Source organism: Cricetulus griseus (genome assembly GCF_003668045.3).
Source record: "Cricetulus griseus strain 17A/GY chromosome 1 unlocalized genomic scaffold, alternate assembly CriGri-PICRH-1.0 chr1_0, whole genome shotgun sequence".
Lineage (NCBI taxonomy): Eukaryota > Metazoa > Chordata > Mammalia > Rodentia > Cricetidae > Cricetulus > Cricetulus griseus.
Genome location: NW_023276806.1, coordinates 206,091,925 through 206,100,240, shown reverse-complemented (window position 1 = coordinate 206,100,240; position 8,316 = coordinate 206,091,925). Strand labels below are relative to the sequence as shown.

The 8,316-nt window shown below is 34.8% G+C and overlaps 1 non-coding gene across 1 annotated transcript; it reads right to left on the bottom strand.

Annotated features, from left to right (window-relative positions):
- Positions 1-800: 800 nt before the first annotated feature.
- Positions 801-933, bottom strand: LOC113832652. The gene has a single exon (XR_003480076.1). It is a non-coding gene; the product is annotated as a small nucleolar RNA SNORA72 (small nucleolar RNA).
- Between the last annotated feature and the right edge of the window lie 7,383 nt (positions 934-8,316).

Below are 8,316 nucleotides of genomic sequence, written 5' to 3'. Positions count from 1 at the left end.
GTAATGCATATGGAATTGAACTTTTTAATATACCTATATTGACTCTCCAAGATCTTCTCCATTCTTTATTATCCATTTGTTTCATGCCATGCTGTATTGTTAATGGACATTCAAGTGCTTATTGGTTTACATTTAAATTAAATATCACTCCTAATATATAATCTTTTTCCTAATACAAAAAGTTAGCTACGAGCTTTCATTCTCATAAATATTCTGTCTTCTGCAATTACACTGAATTGAATTTCTAGAGTTCTTCCTTTCCCTGAAGTAAGTTATTTTAAATAACAATGAAACCTCCAGTGCAAGTATCATTGCAGAGTTTCCTCAGAAGTGCAAACAATTAAAGAGCTTTTCCACATAAATTCAACTTAAGTTATAATGCCAAGGTACAGCACCAAGCAAAAGTTGACTACACTCCTGAGAAGGGACTCCAATGTTCAAAGCACCCTACAATTCATATTTATTAGGGCTGTTCTGGTGGTGCACACCCTTAATTCCAACTGTGACTGCAAAGACAGTGTGATCTAGGTCATGCATTCATGGCCAGCCAGGGCTACACATAATTCATATTTATTTTTTTCCTAAGAAATAAAAAAGTAGTTTTACATTTCCCTTAATGGCAACTGGTTATCCCAGAATTTGCTTACAACAGAAAAATATTCTTCAGACCAGAAAATGCATTGGAATTGATCATGTACTAATTATTATGACAGATAAGATGTCACTTTTCTTAAGGTTGATTAAAAGAACTCTGGAAATTTTCCCATCACATGATGACACATAACAATCAAATCAGAGCTGCTTTTCATCAGCTTTTAGAAAATCAGGTCTAGAGATAGAACTGGGTCTGGGGACATGTACATAGTCTTAACTGTAGGGGATGTTTAGCTGGTCCTGATTACCACAGACTCAGAACAGGGGGAATAATCATATCATATTTCTTTTTAAATGCTCTGTTGTGCAGTTAGTTTGTCCTTCCTGTGTTGCAATTATTAATGCAGTTCAGCTGAGTGCTCATACAAGCATATAGATATAAGCTTTACACAAATAACACATTGAAAGTGTTTTATGGATAATTTGAACTACCAAAGTATCAAAAGTAAAAATGTCCCATAGAAATTTTATACTTGTGTGTTTGTCTTACAGTTTGTTATTCAGCCTCAACTTAACAACATGTAAATTGTAATTTTTAATGGCCATTCTTTGTCAATATTCTTATAATTTTTATATTGTCTGCATTTAAAATCTACATTATGATTGAATTATGACTTACTGGTCTATTTCTGACAAGGGTATATTATGAGTTAAAAAGCACACATGTTAATTTGAGCATTATCTTATTTTAGTCAGCTCCTTCCTTAGATTAGAATTTTGATGTCTGGTTCCAGCCAGTATCTGCTTTGGTCATGGCAATAAATGGAAATCGTGTCTTTATACCAACATAATTTCTGTGATGAGAACACAGTACAGAAATGTTAACATTTTGCCCACTCCTGACAGTAGTCATGAACAGCTCCATTTTGAGCTTTTCCATATGATTCACATCAATTGACAGGGCACTTGTTTTCTTCCTTTATCTACTATTGTATTAGACCACTGAGACAAAAGGGAAAATAATCACCCAATCAAACTTTCTAACAGTGGATAGTAGCACACCAATTTTGTTTAAAGGAGGCATGAGTTCACGATGCAAAAACATTCATAAACATAGTCAGGTCAACGTAAGTAGCTATTTTTTTAATATATCTTCTATTTTTATACTTATACTTTTATTCAATACCTCTTATGCATTATATTACCAACTATCATTTAAAGAGAGTAAAGGACAGGAAGAAGGAAGGAAAGAAGGAAGAAAAGAAAGAAGGAAGGAAGGTAGGAAAAGAAAATATTAATTTGGGCTTCAGCTACTAGTGTTTAGAATTCAGCCTATTTAGGGTTTTACTTTGTTTTGTTCTTTTACAAAATAGAATGTGTTCTCTAGTTATATTGAAAAAAGAACATTTGTAGTTGATATTTGAAGATAATAAAATTCTCAGGGATTCTGAATATACATGAGAGATGACTGAAGTGGATATTTCAATACATAATTTCAAATTATTTTATGGTAATACAGAGGAAAGGACAATTCAGTTCTCTTAACATTCCAAAAGTTAAACTGACTAGCTCTTATGCCAAACAGAGGTATCTCTGGTATTAGAACCAAAATGCATTTCATTCTAAAAATCTCTACTTTTCAGAGGCGTCAAACAGCTTTGGTGGAGTGGCAGTGGGGTTTAATAAGTGGTATCCTAGCATGTCTTGGCTCATGCCTAGGGAAATCAATTAATAGCAATGCAATGATTAACAGCACTATGGGCACTGTTCCCAGCATCAATAATTTCCATTATCACCATGGCAGGAATATCATAAAAGAAATACAATTTGTTATCTTGTTAAAATTAGTGTTTTTGCCACCTCTTGGCAGCTTCAAAGACATTGTAAATCGTTGAGGGTCACAGCTTATGCTGTTTAGGTGAATATTACACTTTTTGATTTTCAGTGAGGACATATTACTTTAACATTTGAACCAAAAATACAGTGTTCGCTTCTCTTCAAATGAAATAAAAAAAAGCATAACATAACCTTCTTATTGATAGAGGACTTGACGTGGCTTGACTCTTATAAACAGAAATAGCTGGAACCGTCCTTTTTTTTTTTTTACTGGTTACTTTGCTGCCACTCCATATGTCCAGCACAAGAGGCCTTAAAGTATCTCTTTAGAAAATAGAGAAGGAAAAAGAATAAAGACAGCTGCAAGTTAACTTATTTAAAAGTGAATACTGCAATAAAACACTTAAGAAAAATCCTATGCCAATAACTAGGAACACTCTTTTCCTAAATATCAAAAGATACTCTAGAAATCAAATAGATTACCTCATTCACCATACTTCCTATATATAATGGCAATTCAAGGATGTGAAGCTATTCTGGTCATAGATACCACAGGTGTCATTGTCTATAAACACAATGTTAGTTTAGTTTTTTACTTGTATAGTAGTTCTGTCTTGAGCTTCACCTTTTTGTAACTCTAGAGGTCATATGACTAGGCTTCACATCCATAAAGACATTTACTTTGGGGTCGTTGCTTCATTTTTATATCTAAATGGTCAGACTTTGCAGACCTTCAAGGAGTTTTACAATCCAGATCCACAAATATTAATGCCATCCAATAACTCTCAAAAAATATTCCAGAAGCAGACTCCAATAGAAAAGCAGCACCCACTTCTGATTTTGTGTTCCAAGGAGAATATTGTACTTAAAAATAAAAAGCCTGTGTTCTATGCTACATCATTTGCAAAAAATTTGTATGTGTGATTCAGCCATTTTTCCCATTTTGTTTACTGACTAGTTGCTATTCAGTCTTCTTTGTCAACCAGGCTAATATGGGTCTCCACAGGTATGTGTTTACATTCATACTTTAAATTATCCCACATTATTTCAATTTTATATTAAGTATATTTTTCCTTATGTTTTAATTTTAGCTAGCACTTCAGAACTTACAAAGACTTTGTAATTGTTTTGTTGATTCTGTTTATTAGGACACATTCAGTCTTTATGCTGAAGACTGGGGTCTTTCTATGAATTCTTTGGTTAAATAAATTTTTATTTAGATTAAAAGCAATCTTATTTCACATACCAACAACAGTTCCCTCTTCCTTCTGTCCTCCCATGCCCCCCACAAATCCCCTACTCCATAACCCATCCACTTCCCAGGGAGGGAAAGGCCCTCCCATGAGGGAACATCAAAGTCTGACACATCATTTAGAGTAGGGCCTAGACTATGAAAATTCAGGAAAGGTTTGTTTCTGGTTTGCTTTTCATATTATTCATTTGAAATTGTGCAAGGTACTTTTTATATGATGAACACTAGTCAGTAGGGTTGAAGTCTCTAGGAAGTTACCAACTCAACGTCTCCATGTTCAGTGAGTTGTGTAGGTGTTGTCCTCAGCAATAGGGTCAAAATGTAACCTTGGCAATAGCCTGAGTTGTTTGGCAATTCCTATGGGGCCCCTTAACAATGTTATTAGAAGTGATCCATTCCTGAAACAATAGCGTTTATTTTGTAACCATAGATATTCAGTTGAGGCTCTGTCTCTCCCATTATTTGAAAATTCGATTTAGATCACCTCCATATATGTGTATATTTTAGGAATCTTCCATTGTAATGGACTCCCATGTTCCCTCAGACATCCCTTGGCTTCAGATGTCTCTCCTATATTCCTTCCCTCACCACCCTGTTCTCTCTTCTTTCTTGTTTGACCCTTGAATTCCACCCCATACCCCCCCTGTCATCCATAACTATGTATTCTATTTCTTCTTCCCAGGGAGCTCCATCCCTTCACATTTGTCTATACCTAACATCTGTGGTTATATAGATTATAGACTTCTTATTGAAGACTTAACAGCTAGTATGGTGGCCGTGTTTATTTCCCCACAATTTCAGAGTATAAGCAACATATCATCCAACAAATCAAAATATAAATAATTTTGTGACCAGGAAACCTCTACAGATTACTTTTTTTAAGTATACCCAGACTTCTTCTTCTTCCCTATTTTGCAAATCTGGTTTGTATCTGACATGTAACAAACAGATCTTCATTTGTACATGTTTTCCATCACAACAATGTTACACCAATAAATTTGCAAAGTATTTAACTGTATGTATTTGTCATTTTCACTTACTACTCTTCAAGAAATTCTAAGAAGGCATAAATGGTTGGGCATCGCTAAAGCATTTTCTAAGTCTCAATTTAGAAAAGATTTAAATTCTCTTCCAAGTGATTTGTAGAATTAATGAAGTTTCTTTCAATCTTATTCTAAATTTTACATTAAATTCATAAGCTTGACAGCAGTGAAACTCATTTTCAAAAAATGAATATGGTGGAAATGAGCATTCTCTCTGATCAAAAGACGCTTTACATAGTTACAATAGTCATTACAGTGTGATATTGGCCTGTCACATGGACCAGTGGAGCAGAATAGAGAGGATCAACGATGGATCTGCAAACATGTCTAACTTATTATTGCAAGAAGTCAATTTCCATGAAGAAAACAGACTGTTGAACAAATGATGTGGGTAGACTTGAATGTCCACAGCCAAAAAATACTTGCCACCTTGTTTAAATTCCATACATGTAAGTATTGTATCAAAATGAATATTGGCTCCAATGTAAATTTCAAAACAATAAAACCTTAAAAAAATCTTCGCAGAAAATTTTCAAGGCTTCACTTCTAGGTATAGTTTATACCTACTGAGTTAACTGAGTTAAATGTTTTTGATGGATTTTGCCTTACTGAGGGTGAACAATTACAGTGAACACAGCACCTATCTTTGTAAAGCATTTGTCTTCCATAGAGTTTGCAAACATCCACACGTTTTAATAGTTTATTTTGCCTCTCTGTCTCCAGGATTTAACCAATGACATCACTTCTTGACTTCTTGGCAGTATATGGCACTGTTTTGTTATTTGCACTGTCGTTACTGCTATTTAAAGTGATTTGCAAATCTTTAAACTTGGCATTTAAAAAATTGAATTTGAAATTCTTAAGAACACAAGATTGAAGTTTAATATTAGTTTTCGACTTTAATTACTTAAAGTTTAATTTTCATGTCACCAATGTACTGGGTAGTTGATTCGTAAGTTGATTTTGATGCTATCACAGGACCACCTATACCTAGGGCAAGTCAGTAATATTGTTGATAAACTTTAACAGGCAATCGCACAATTAGAGTGTGAAGGCATAAACCTTGGTTGTCCAGTGAACTAGAAAGAAAGAATAGGCAGGGGAGGCGGAGATTACTTTCCTAAAAGGGAGCAATCAAGCTGCTTTTTCAAAATACTCTGCTTGGAATATATGTCCATTTAAGCTACTCATGTTTCCATCAGCATCCTCTAGCAGCCCTCATGTTTGGACTCACAGACTTGACACTTGCTGCTCAATTGTCATTATCAAGATTATCTTCTAATTCAGAAGTGTACTCTTTCATAGTTTACTATATCTTCTTTCACTATCAAATTGATTTAGAGATTATATCTTTCTCTTATCTCCATGTATGAAATCTAATCTTATTTTTAAGTCTTTATGTGTATTAGTCTTTTTCTTAAAAATTTCCAATTTCCTATCTACCTTTTCCTCCATATATCCAAATCCTCCATCTTCCATTACATCTGTCTTGTTTTGACCACATGTGTCAGACTTCACTGTGGTCTTCCAATTTAAATGAATTGTCCTATTGCCTATAACACCCCTTGTTTTAGTGTGTATGTGAATATGTCTATGCACATGCAAGACTGTGTGGTGAATAAGGCGTTCGATTACACAGGTTTTATGCTCACATGATTATCTTATATTTGCTTCATCATCTTATTGTCATCTGTAACATGAATAATAAAAACCTATGGACTGATAATGGGGTTCAAGTTGATGGTCAGAGAAGCAAAGCAGCCAGCCAATAACTCTTACATCTACATCAGATTGAAAGGGTGATCCGGATACCTCCACAATTCCTTAGACTGCAATCCTAGACTGCTGCCTCTCCTCAACATGGCTGGAAACTAAATATTTTCATGAGACCCTTTGGTTTTTCCTTTTATACTTCCATAATGCTGGGATTAAAGGCGTGTGATCCCAAGTGCTGAGATCACCTTTGTGCGAGTTGTTTCTCTTTCAGGACTGGATCATTTTCATGTAGCTCACTGTGGCCTTGAATTAACAGAGATACATCTGCTTGTTTCTTGAGTCCTGGGATTAAAGATGTGTATCACCATTGCCTGGCTCTATGAGTTGTGGCAAGCTTTGCTTTCTGAATCCTTAGACCAGCTTTAATAAATCATAAATAATATATCACCACAGTCATGAAACAGGGTCTCTCACTGAACCAGGAACTCAGCATTTCTGCTAAACTGTCTGGGCCAGGCTGTGCCTGTCCCTGGCCCCTAGTGCCGAAGCAGTGGCTATGAACAGGCATGCTTTTCATGTTCTGGGGATCTAAATCTAGTGCTCATTTCTGTAGAGCCAATATTCTTGCTCATTAAGTCATCAGCTCCCAGCCTCAATCTTAGTGTCTTATACACCATAAGCTACTTTATTGTGATTATCTATCCTGTATTTAAAATCTGGTAATGTGCTAATAAACTGTATGTTTGTGGAATAAGTAATAAGTAATACACATGAAAGGCTGAAGTTTTCTTATTCAACATATATGTATTAGGTACATATACCTATATACAATGAATACATGTGATGCTTGAGATTGGTAAATTGTTAAATTGACATTCAATCAGTTTTTAAGTTAGCTTACAAGCAAATGAGTTTCATATGATACTACATAGTTGTGTGTCAATGTATTTTGTTTTCTTCTGTCCCCAGTTCCCTATCTTACTTCTTTTTTTATTTCTTCTCCCCACCCACCACCACTCAAACACAAATAGGAAGCTTTTTTTCTGCCTTAATGCCACCCGTATTATAATATTATATTGCCCTCTTTTTATCTTCACTCTCATCCCTTAAGGTCTCCCTCTGAGCTGTTATGGGTCCATTATAGTTTCAGGTCTCATACACAAGTACACACACACACACACACACACACACACACACACACACACACACACACACACACACACACACAAACACTCACACACCTACTCACACATGACACATACAAAAAAATTTTCATATTTGTCTCTCTAAATAGGGCATATTTCATTTAGTGTAATAATTTCCACTTCCATTTCACCAGCAAAGTCATAATTTTATTTTTATTTACGACTGAACAAAATTCCATTGTGCACATGTACCAGTTTTTTCTGTGTCAGTTATTGATAGACATCTAGGTTGATTCCATTTACTAATTTTTGTGCATAATGAATCAATAAACATATATGTGAAATCAATTCTTTGGTGTGTTGACTTGGATTCCTTCAGGTCCATAGTCAGGCGTGGTATAACAGAGTCATAAGTTAGTTCTACATTTAATTTTTGAAAATCCTCCATACTGATTTCCATATGAGTAACACCAGGTCATATCCTGGCCAGCAGGAAGAAAGTGTTTTTCTTTCCCCACAATAACTACTACTATCTTTGGTTTTCTTGATAATATAATTCTAACTGGACTGATGAACAATGGCAAAGCAGTTTTCATTTACATTTCTATAATTACTAAGGATTTTGAGAACATTTCCCAAAATTGGTAAGCCAATTGTATCTTCTTCTCTGAGAATCCTATTCTCTTCAGTGAGGAATTTATTGTTTGTATAATTTGGCTTAGAGCATTTA